The following is a 12,565-nucleotide window of genomic DNA, read 5'->3' as shown; positions in this document are numbered from 1 at the left end:
TCGGCAAAAATGATATAAAAGAACTACATTTTTAATAATTCCTAACTATAACATTTACGAAAGCTATTCAATAAATGGTACAATATTAGCATACTAGTATAATATTTTTAGGTGAATATTTTATTCGAATAACGATTATACATTATACGTTATAAATTATTCTACCATTTATTGGAATAAATTACTCAAATAGAGGCTCTAAAATTACTTAAATAATACTCGAATAATTAATTATTTTTGTGTTTATCTAACTTCGTAAGAATATATTTATAATCTTGGCACACACTATATCTCAGCATAAATATTGAACTTACACAATAAATTGCTATCTAATCGAAATTATATTCGATGCAATTTCTTCCAGAGTTTGAATAAATAAATGCAATAAACAAATGCGTTTTCGGGCGTTTCAAGAGCCGGCAGACCAGCGTTTGCTACGCCCGCTCAAAGATACGCGATAAGAACAAATGAAACGTGAAACCGAAGTGGGTCGCGCGCATACAGGTCACCGCGTGTACGGAACATCTGGGAAAAGCCAAAGAGGAACGGAATGGAAAAGCACGAGGACCCAGGTGCATAGACGGGGAATAGATATAGCGATCCGCGGCAAAGCCAGAATACCAGGTTCTAGCTCGTTGCATTATTGAACCGCCATTATTGTTGCTGTTCTGAGCCACGAATGCTCGGCAAGCACTTGACGCGTTCCAGAAACACCATAGTCCGTACACTGTATAGACACGGAACCCGTTGTTAAGGGTGCATGAACGGCAATTATGAAATGGGCGAGCACAAGCTTGCGATTCCCACTTCTCTGCCTCGTTTTAGACTCCATTTTCGGAGCTTTTTTTTACAGTACAGCGGCTGATCCATTGTTGTAAACAATTTGCAGGCTTATATATTTGCAAATATTGTATATTCAATTATATATCCAAAAATATTCAATTATATATGTTTATAAGATTTATTTCAAAATACGAATCTTTTTAGGCGAATATTTTATTCGAATAACGATTATTCATTATACATTATAAATTATTCTAACATTTGTAAAATTATATATAGAGACTCTAAAATTATTTCAATAATAATGCTAATTTTTGTTATTTTTGTTATAAATTTTTTATTATCTGTTCTTGTTTTAACATAATTTTGTTAGACTGTATTTATACAAATGAATTATGAAGGAAATCAATTTCTAGTATTTGTAGAATTGTGAAATTGAATTATATAGAAGCATAAAAGATTATTTATTTATGTATCAATGTTCAGTATGGAAGAAATCAATTTACAAAATATGAGAAGATTGTATCATTTGTATTTAAATCGATTCGCCTAAAATTTAGTCGAATGAGTTCTAATTTCCTGATAAATTTCTATCAGGATAAATTTTTACTTGATTGGATATTTTTTCAAAAGCGTCAAATATAATTTTATCCTTTACTTTTTATCTATAATTCGTCATCTAAATTTTTAAACGTTGCTATCGTTGAAATTGCAATAATTATTCACTGATGAAATTAATTAGGCGTTGAACTTCTTGGGGAACGGAAGACTGGAGGCAACCTTTTAATTAGCGTAAGTGTGATCGAAAGAGACTTTTTGTGCAGTGAAGGTTTTATGTGATTAGGGCAAAGATGGGTGGATAAAACTAAAAACAGTGAAAAGATTAAACGATGTTAAAAATATTGCAGCACTAGTTGTAACTTATTAAAATTATTGTAGAAAGAAGGAGAATTGTACTCGACTCATTTGTCTTGCAATTTTCAATGTCCATGGAGATCCGCAATCGATGGTTGATTTTTACATATTGGAAGATAAATAAAGATCTTTTATGCAGCTAAAGTGCATTTTTTAATAATATTTGTACTCAATAAGAATTAGCAAATAAAATGTTACTTTTTATTTGGATTCCGAGAATGTCAATTAATAAATAATTATTATTTCCCTCTCTGTTATACATTATACAACGAATATTCCTTCTAAAGTTTTTCAAAATGAAATATCAATTCTTACTCGAATTCAGAGGGGAAGCATATCATAATTTTTACTATTACTCAAATGAAACTCAATGTAACATACAAACAAATATAACAAACAATTAAATAATAATAACTAACTAACAATTAAAGCTGTTCCTATAAATAAGAAATAAATTGTACTACTTTCTCCAAGTTATTCTAATCTATATAAATAACAAGTACTTATTCCTGTCTTCTCCTAAAGCTTCCAAATAACAAATAATTTTTCATTAAAATAATCCCTTACCGGCCTCGGCCGCAGCGTCGATGCCTCCGGTCCGACATTCGACCGGGGTTCCCGCGATAAACACGGAAAGCCGTTCGAGTTTCAATCAGTTAATTAATTGGGAAAGAAACGGTGTCGGGGGCCGCGGGGTACCCGATCCCTTCGATAAACAAATGAACTTCCGCGATGCGAATCGAGCGAGCCGCGGCGCTTATTTCCTCGACGGTGGTATCGTATAAACCGGTTCGCTCGTCCGAGCAATTCGCGGGCGCACAAAGAAGAATTTCTTGACGAAACTTCTTAGGTGGGGGGGAAAGGACACCCGGTAACGAACGTTCGAGCTAATTAAATGTCTTTCCCGTAGTTTCCCGCTCGTTAGGTGACGCGCGGTATTTTCAGCACGATTTGCACGGCCGGGCAATTAGAACGGGCGCGAGACATAACAAAACGTATCTGCGAGCCCGGCTTGTGCGCGCGCGCGCGCGCGTGTGTTTGTGTTGTCTGACGCTCGCGCGTCTCTCGCCTCCGCCGCTCCGCGCCGCGCCGCGCGCCGCCTTATAGAACGTTCTTGTAATTTCACTCCTTTCACGTGCCACGGACAAATTACTTTTCGCCGTGTACGCGGGCCCCGGCTTAATGAAAACGTAAAGTGTGTGGGCGGCTGCGTGCCGCGCCGGCTACGCCACGTTTTAATTTCGCCAATTTTTCCCGCGCCACGCCGAGCGCATCGCGTCGCGACGCGCCGTCCTCCCCTCCCCACCCTGAAACAATTAAAAACGATCGCTACCTTCTCGTTATTGAAATGCCCGGCCCATTGTTCCCGCGGATCTGTTCCCGATCAAAGGACTCGGCTGCCAATATTACATTTGATTAACACTCTGGGAGCCTAAACGGGGACGGTCAAACGACGACAGATTCTTAAACGTTTTTCACACTTCATCGATCGGTCATTTTGGCAGTATATATTTCTGTTATTATAGAGTGAATTAAGCTAGTAACATTTTTATATTTTCAAAACATTAGCATTTAGTTTGTCTATTTATTTCATTTTTATCTTATTTATTTCCTGTCATGTATATTTGAAAGAGTTCGACAGTCATTAATTTGACGAATGAAAGCCTGCGTTCTTGTCAAAAGTTTGGAATTCTTATTATTTAAATATGTTTCTTATTTTATAGCTTTCTTATTTTATAGCTTTCTTATTTTAAAGTATTCTATTTCAAAATGTTTTATTCTGAAACACTTCATTTTAAGATATTTTATTTCGAAATGTATTATTTTAAAGCGTTTTCTTTTAAAGCATTTGATTTTAAGGCACTTTAATACAAAATATTTTATTTTAAAGCGTTTTATTTCAAAGCATTTCATTTTGAGATATTTTATTTCAAAATATTTCATTTTAAAGCGTTTTATTTTGAAGCATTTTCTTTTAAGATATTGTATTTTGAAATGTTTTAGTTTAGAATGATTTATTGTAAAATATTTGATTTTAAGATATTTTATTTCGGAATGTTTTATTTTAAACCATTTGATGTTGAGATATTTTATTTTAAAGCGTTTTATTTTAGAGCATTTCATTTTAAGATATTTCATTCCAAAATATTTTATATTAAAGCGTTCGATTTTAAAGCATTTTATTTTAAAACACTGTATCTTCAAGCCTCTTATTTTAAAGCGTTTCATTCGAAAGAATAATAGAACAATTCCCGTTGAAAGACTCGCTGTAAAATTGATCGCGAGCGAGGTAAGTTATCTGAATGATTCAAGGAGAGAAGGAAATCATAATCCCGAGGAAGTTAGCTGATTCGCTTTCGCATTCATTAGCTACCGCGTCACGTTCCATGGAATATTAATCGGGCAAGTTTCTAATTATCATAAAAAATGATGCGCTTATGACGAGGCGTTAGAACCTATTTACCTTCTCATTTATTACTTATCATACACTCGCCGCACGTATACAGAGCGTAAACGAGTTTCCTACACGCATGAGAAGAAAACTCGCAAACACCGGTCACGTGACACTATGTAAATGGCTGAAATGCCACGATCGTAACAGTTGGAGTAACTATAACTGACGATAGCTGTCGACAGAAGTGTACTTGTCCTCATTTTCTGGTATATCAAATATGCAGTTCATTTTACAAGATTTTACCGAATATGGATAACGATTATACGTCGTTTATATTTATTATATTCTTAATGGAATAAGTAGGATATTATTATTGTAATCAATTTAGACTTATTTGTATACCTTGAAATTAAATCCAGATTAATTCCTTCAATGCTTTTTATTATTAGACTTATTTCTTACTTATTTTTATAGACAGTTTTTCTTTTAATAAACGACAATTTAATGTTTTATAGATTTAAAAACAGAAAACTGCATCAAATATCAGCAGTTCAATAATAAGAGATCTAATTACAAATTAAACTAGAAATTTAGCAAATAAACTTTTTTGAAATAACAGTATCATGTGAAACTATCTAAATATAAATATATTATATTATATATAACATGTTATAGTATTTAATATTACGTTTTTTAATTATAATACACTATAATATATATTATATATCTATATTTATATAATTCCACGTGGAAATATTATTTAAAAAATATCTATAGGCCACTACAAATAGATATATACTATTTTCGATTATTTTTTATATATTTTTTATTACATTCTTTAGTATCTCTGTACTATGTACATGAGAAGATGAAAATATTTATAGCGTATCCGCTATTTCGAAAGTTTATTTTCCGCCAAGCGAACAATGGCCGACGAGAAAGGTGTCTAATATAATAAACTACTTCCTTCTTCGCAAGGAATTTCGTCTTCCTGAATGGAAGCATAGCGTTCGTTCGGAACGCAACTTATACGTTGCTTTGCGTAACAGCCGCCAGGCATTAGAATCTCACTGCCTCTCATGGCGTCGATCTCCTTTCCTTTCCGCAACTATTTCCTTTCCCTAATACGGGCAAGTCTAACCACTTCTTTCGATTTACTTTTCCGCGATGCTTTCACTACCATTCCAGATTTTTCTTCATTACAATTCCACCTTATTTATACTGCACAAGCCACTTCCTATTTTCATTTGTTAGACGAAGTTCGTACATGTTCGACTGACATAGATATTCTAGAAAAGGGAGTTCGATGTGATTGTATCAGCAAAAAGAATTTTTGAATTGTTATTTTTATGGAAGTGTAGATATTCTATATGCAGTAATTAATATTTTGGTGGCAAATTGCTTTTTAAGCAATAATTATTTTTCGAGTAGCAATTGCTCTTTGAGTTTTTTTTAAAGACTAATTACTCTTTATGTAGTAATTGTTTTTTATACAATAATTAATTGTTATATAGTGGCTACTGTTAAGTAGTAATTATATCTTTAACAATTTCTAATGTTTAATTATTTGAAGAATAGGGTTAATGATATGCTGTTTTTTTGAATTTGCAAGAATCTCTGAATTTCAATGAAGTCAAAGTCTAATCAATAAACTTTGGATTTGGCAAATTTATGCCAAAAATGAATAAGTCAATTATCTTTTATTTATCAAACACATTTACATTCACTACTATATCTTAGAAAAATTAATGAAACAATTATCTTCTACTTATTAAAATTATAGAAAGAAAAAACAAACATTAAAGCACTATTACATCTAACTAAAGTTAATAATTCAACAATCTTTCACTTAAAAATATTATTATAAAACAAAATAAATTTACCTTCGCTACTGTATCTCAATAAACTTAACGAGTCTATTATTTTCAACTTATTAAAATTCTCGAAACGAGAAACTTTCGTCTCACAGTCAAATTATAAGCAGACTGTTTTCCATAAAATATCAATCTCGCAAATGTCCGTCGAATAAAGTTCCATTAAATAAATTACTCCGGACTGTGTGTTGGAATCTTGATGGTTCCACGTCGACAAACGTGTTAAATACATTACGAGCTCTATTATCTGCGACATACATAGCCGCTCCATTTGTCTTCTCCGAAATCTGACATGTTTTGTCGTATTACGGGCTTGCCATAATGGGCACCATAATCCGCAGCCTCGGGTCTGGTTTGCATGACCTACAGGAATACGCTCAGCCGCCTCTTATCGATTAACTTGTCCCTCCTTTCATCGGACAAGCGTACAAATGTTAGGCGTCAACGAACCTTTTTTTTATTAGCGGCACGCTAATCTTTATTATACGCTGCTTGAAACGCTACTTTTTTTCATCCGCTTTGCAAGTAATACGAATTTTTTATCCCGATTTTTATTATGTCAGATACAGTTATCTGTCGCATTCGACTCGATTTCGCAGTCATTAAATGCAGGAATTTCGACTTTCAACCCTTTGCATTTGAGGTTATATTAATTCTAAATCAAATTTAGTTTGTACTGACTTTATACAGTGTTTATAGTTTATGTGAGTTACTGTATTTTATGCATAAGAAATTGAGTCTCGTGACTTGTATAATAATTACTGTTTTATTGTTTTTTCTTTAATATATATCAGAATTGATAATGTAAACATTATTTTGGTATAATTTTTAATGGTGCCTCAGAGTCACCAATCGAGTGCAAAGGGTTAATAACTGTCAACCAATAGAAATCGAACAGTCGAATGGTATCGAATTATTAGAATACTTTGCGCATCACGGTTATGGTACCCTTTATTTCCAATTTAATTCATGGCCAAAATTAAGTTTGTGTACGAAGGGTACAAAGAGATCAATTTAATAAAAATCTTGCGACAAATTAAATTGTATAGATATTTAAAGACTCATTTGTTCCTCTTATTGTATATAAATAATATTTATAATACCACCCCCTATGATAAATATTAACTTTCTAGTTTCGCTTGAATTAATCAAATTGCTTTAACTATATGAGGATTTTATTGAGCGATTGTCTACGCTCAATATATTAAATAATAAAGTTAAAAATTGAATCATAAAGTCAAAAATTAAATAATGAGCTTATAACTCAAAGAAAACATTTAGTACTCGAAACATAAACGAGTAATAAAGCTAAACCCTCAAATGAAATAACAAAGTCCAAAAGTCCTATATTCTATAGTATATGCAATGAATTCTGAGCTTACAGAAAGCAGCGATGGATGCGATCGCACACAAAGGGAAGTAGTTTCCCAAAGTTACCGATTTTTCTTGATTATGCAAAGACACAGGTGTGCCCACTATTCCGTACCCAGTTCTAATTCTTAAGTAGAACGGTTGCGTCGCAGCTGACGAGAATTTCGCAGCGTCGAAAAGAAACGTGTCAACGACCGGAGCGATTACGGTCAGTCCAATCCCTCACAGGTATAACAGGTCTCCGTACTCCCTGTTTCTGCTTTTCCTCTCCGCCGCTTCCTTCGTCGCGTGCTCGAGAAATCCCGCGCATTGATTCCTCACTGTCCGATTAGCGAACGTAATTCATTATAATACAATCCCGCCGGTTGCGGTTTCCCCGCGTGCCGCGCAGCCGCTCTTCCGCCCTCGAAAAAGAAAAAATGATAATTGGACGGCCGCCGATTCTATTCGAACCACTTATCGCTGAATACACTTTCGCATACGTCCCTGCTCATTACGCGTCCTCCATCAATCCCCTTGCGAGCCAAGTATTCACGATGTATTTCAGTCTTCCCCGTCGTTCGCTCGACTGGACAGCTTTTGTTACGATTTTCGTGGCTCCAGAAAACTTTTGTTACACCGTTCTTGTTCCAATCGTCAGAAATTGATAAATTCGTCGTAGATAGATTCGAAGATTATGGTAATTATAGGGATAGTCATTTATAGGGATAGTCATTTATAGGGATTCATTTATTAGGATTACTCATTTTGATAAGATATTTTATATTTGATAAATTGAAATAATTATTTCGTGGTTGGTAATTAATTCCTTACTGTAATTTGACGAGTCAATATTATATGGTAATTATATGGATACTCATTTATAGGGATTCATTTATTAGGATTACTCATTTTGACAAGATATTTTATATTTGGAAAATTAATATCTTCGATGCACAACGATTGCATTTGGTAAATTGAAATGATTATTTCATGGTTGGTAATTCCTTACTGAAATTTGATGAGTCAATACTAAATCGTGTTACATGCAGCATCGATAATACATGCTTACATGTTTATTTAATGCGCTGAAAAATAGTTTATAACAAATTTAGAATTAAAGAATTAATTTAGATCGCAAGAATGGATCGTAATGAATTTATTTTATAATATATCAAGCTTTAGTAAAATAAGACTAGTAATATTAAAAATATTTAATATACCAAGCTTTGGTAAAATAACGCTGGTAATATTAGGTATATTTAACCCTTTTCCCTCGAAGTCATTTCGACATCAATTATAAAATAATTTTTCTAACTCATAGCATTTTCGTAATTGTATAACAAAGTTCATTTTATGCATATAAAATCGAGTCTTATAATTCATGCAACAGTTACATTTTCAACTTTTTAAATTTGAGTTTTTTTGATATCAGTAAAAATGATTTTAGAACGTGGTGTAACAATTTTAATGGCGCCTCACAGTCGCCACTCGAGTACCAAGGGTTAATATACCAAGCTTTAGTAAAATAAGACTAGTATAATTAGGCATATTTAATATACCAAGCTTTAGTGAAATAATGCTAGTAATATTAAATATACGTAATATACCAAGCTCTAGTAAAATAACGCTAGCAATATCAGCTATATTTGATACACCAAGCTTTCCTAAAATAACAAATGCCTAGAATAAAAAATCGAATAAAAATATCTCCGCACGGAGCGTGTCAAGCGTTGAAAATCCGTCGTCGCAAGTTTCGTCTAGCGTTTGAATCGCGCCCGAACAAAACCGCCCCAAGGTATTTAATATTTGTCAGAACCGTCGTATCCGAAGAACCAGTTCCATTAAACAAATTACTCGAATTTCGTGGGATTCCATGGCGTCTGTGCAGAGGCGGCGAGAACGCGTTAAACCATGAGTTACAGCAGCGCGCGCGCGCGCGCTTGGTCCGTGTAAAACAGAGATTCCTTTGGTGCTCCCGGGCAACGAAGGCGCGATCAAATCTCCGCCATTCACTCGAATTCCGGAAGTGTATCAAATGCTGGGCTAACTTTGCATTCAGCTCTGGTATCTCGCGGTGTATTTTGGGTAATTGAGCGACTAATAAGATCGATGGAAAGTGGGGGTGGGGGATCTTCTTGTCCGTGGCGGCGTACGTGACCGAGCCTCTGTTCCCAGGCGAGGAGGAGCGCGCCGCTGCACTGGGATTCGGAACTGCGGCTTCCGTCGTCACTTAAAGCTGATGCATCGTTTACGCCGCTGTTCGAAAGCTTCCCCTCTAGGCCGTTTATCTCTCGCGCAGAAATTCATCGCGACGGACCGCCGCCATTACGGACAATCGCGCGCCCGCCCGTATTTAAGAAGAAACTGGGACGCGTTCGCGCGGCTTCGCCAGATTTCGATTCTTCCGATTGTTACGGCGCCAGCCGATCGTTCGCCGGGAAGATATACTTTGCGTCGCGCACGTTATCGTTCCACGACGATTTTCATCGGAAAATTATTTTAAAGAATCTCCGCGCGGTTTTGTAATGGTTTTGAATGATAATAGTTTCGATGAGTCGAATTTTCATCGGATTTCTTTGCGAGTGTTTATACGCAATCTTTTGAATTGCGATGCTTTGGATTTTAATTTTTATTTTAAACGCGTGGTACGTTGAATTCTTTCTGAAATATCTCTTGTAAAAATATGTAATGAGAATTTATTATGATTTATTTTAGCATTTTTAGCTTCAATTATATCTCTTAATTTTAGCTTAAATTACATCTCGTAATCTCAGCTTCAATTAATGCTTCATTTATTTATTTTAAATAGAAGTTTTAGAACGTTTCGATTATTTAGTAACGAATCAATATTATTTAATAACTGTGCATCTTTGATTTTACAAGTCCGACAAATTATATTTTACGGTTGCATGGTTTTCAAAACAATTTTTACCTTAAATGTTTGACATCTACTAAAATCAATTTAAAATATCTTCTTTTATTATTCGAATTTTTGTGATGGTTCATTTATTGTCATAGTATTTATTTCAAGAATTTTCATGCAATTTGTATTGCAAATGACAGAGGTACTTTCAACCAATATTCATTGAAATTACAATTTAGGAAAGAAATTCTGTATAATCTTCTCAATTATGTCTACATCGCGTTATTATTTCGTATATATTTTAATTTCAAATATAATTATTATTTCTATACTTAATAACTCCAATTTTCAATACATCATTATATAAATCGTCAAGTGCATTTCCAAACTTCCAAAAAGAAAGATAACATAGTGGAACATGCGTTTTCTTTGCAAATTAACTTAACTCGACGACATCAATCCGTGCATGCTATAAGACATAATGAAACTGTACAGCGCCACAATGTTTCATTACTGTAGTTAATGACGATTCTCTATTGAGATTCCATGAAACCACGGAATGCTTATGAGCGACTACGTACCCCGGCAACCTCGCGCGACCTTCCTCTCATGATTTCAATCAATTGGAATTCAAATAAAGCAGGAACCAGTTTTCACGGCGATTGAAGCAGCACAAATATTTAACGAGCACTCTTATCTTTTGTCGTTCGTTTGCCAAGAAAATAAATCAGACTGGAGTGTTTGAACAAATTAAAGTCTACAATGTCATTAATAATACGCTTCGTTTGAATTTTGTAAAATAGTTTGAGCTACGTTTTCTATTGATAATAAATGGCTTTAGGAATATAATTAAAAATAATAATTGTCAGTTAATGAAAATTGTTGTAATGTCTGAAAATTAATAAATACCTGATGGCAAGTATATAAGGTGAGATATGTCAGAGTTTCAGAGTTCGAATAAATTATAAATTGTTGCTTCTATAACATAAATATATACTTGTCAAATATCAAAGCTGTAAGGTTTTAATGGAGATAATTTATGGCGTTTCAACTTTTGTATTATTGCATATATTATATGGTATTGATACTATATTATACTATATTCTATATTAATACTATATTAATATTAATATAGAATATAATTAATGATATATTAGTAATAATATAGAATATAATTAATACTATATTAGAATCAATATAGAATATAATTAATACTATATTAAAATCAATACAGAATATAATTAATACTATATTAGTATTAATATAGAATATTCTAAAATAATACAAGAAAATACACAGTCTACGTTGTCTAAAAATTGCAAAACAATTAAAATAACACAACGAGGCATTAAATTTCTTCGTAACAATCTAAACAACAAAAAACAGTACAAGTTGCCAAGAAAATTTGCACAAAGTTCACGGCAACAAAATTCTCCACGTCCAATAACTGTAAAATAATAACACAATATCTATAATTTGTTTGATCGACTAGTCATTGCATAAATAACTACGCTAAAATTATTTATCAAAGACGCGAGGTATTTCTTGCAAAAAGAAAAAGAAACAGTTTGCTGGAACAACGCGTAGTTGAACTAATTATTTTATCCGGGCAGCAAGGGTTTTTTTTTCTCTCGCAAAAAGAAACAAACAGTTTGCGCAAACAATGCACACTCGTGCAGTTTGCACGACACACTTCCGGTCCTCGTTAGCGTAACGTGTCAAGTTGCAAACTAAACGGCAAAAGTACACTGCGCGCCGAGCGTCTCCGTGGAAGTGACTCTCGCGGGCACACACGTCATGTATACATACGTGTATGTATATGTATGTACACGCGCGCCCATTGACTTTCCATGTGTATCAATTATTCAGCTGAATGTCTCCTTGAATAATTCATCGGCGTTTCAAAGTTATAAGTTCGGGGTCCCGACCGGCATTTGTAACTCGTTTACCTTTCCTTTTAACCTGCTGCTTTCGAACATTATACCCGGCTCGCCGTGAAAAAGGACTCTTCCTGATCACCTGCCCTCCCCCCCTCCATACCACCCCATTTTTATTCGTTCGATTTTGCTGTTTAGCGAAATTATGGACACGCGGAATCGCACCTGCAAATTACGCTGTCGTTGAATTCGAGTTTTCGCGTCGATTTCTGCGTTATAAATATTGCATTTATCGATACTGATATGTAAATGATAATTCCGTGAATGTTATTGCGAGCGGGAATGTGTTTTGTGAAAGGATTTCGAACGAATTTAATTCCGTATTTTCTGGGGTGATGTAATTCTATATTTTCTGGAGTGATTAATGTAATTCTATATTTTCTGAGGTGATTACTGTAATTCCATATTTTCTGTAAATCTATATTTTCTATAGTTTTTGTTATAT

General features: G+C 34.0%; 1 long non-coding RNA gene across 1 annotated transcript in view; it reads right to left on the bottom strand.

Moving 5' to 3' along the window:
• The window catches only part of LOC144469905 (uncharacterized), a 72,401-nt gene extending 61,414 nt beyond the window's left edge, over positions 1–10,987 (bottom strand). The window contains exon 1 of the long non-coding RNA XR_013494060.1: positions 10,765–10,987. This is a non-coding gene — a long non-coding RNA (uncharacterized LOC144469905). The remainder of the gene's footprint in view (positions 1–10,764) is intronic.
• Positions 10,988–12,565: the final 1,578 nt, after the last annotated feature.

This window comes from Augochlora pura, chromosome 5 (genome assembly GCF_028453695.1).
Source record: "Augochlora pura isolate Apur16 chromosome 5, APUR_v2.2.1, whole genome shotgun sequence".
Lineage (NCBI taxonomy): Eukaryota > Metazoa > Arthropoda > Insecta > Hymenoptera > Halictidae > Augochlora > Augochlora pura.
This window is presented reverse-complemented; position numbering and strand designations above follow the sequence as displayed.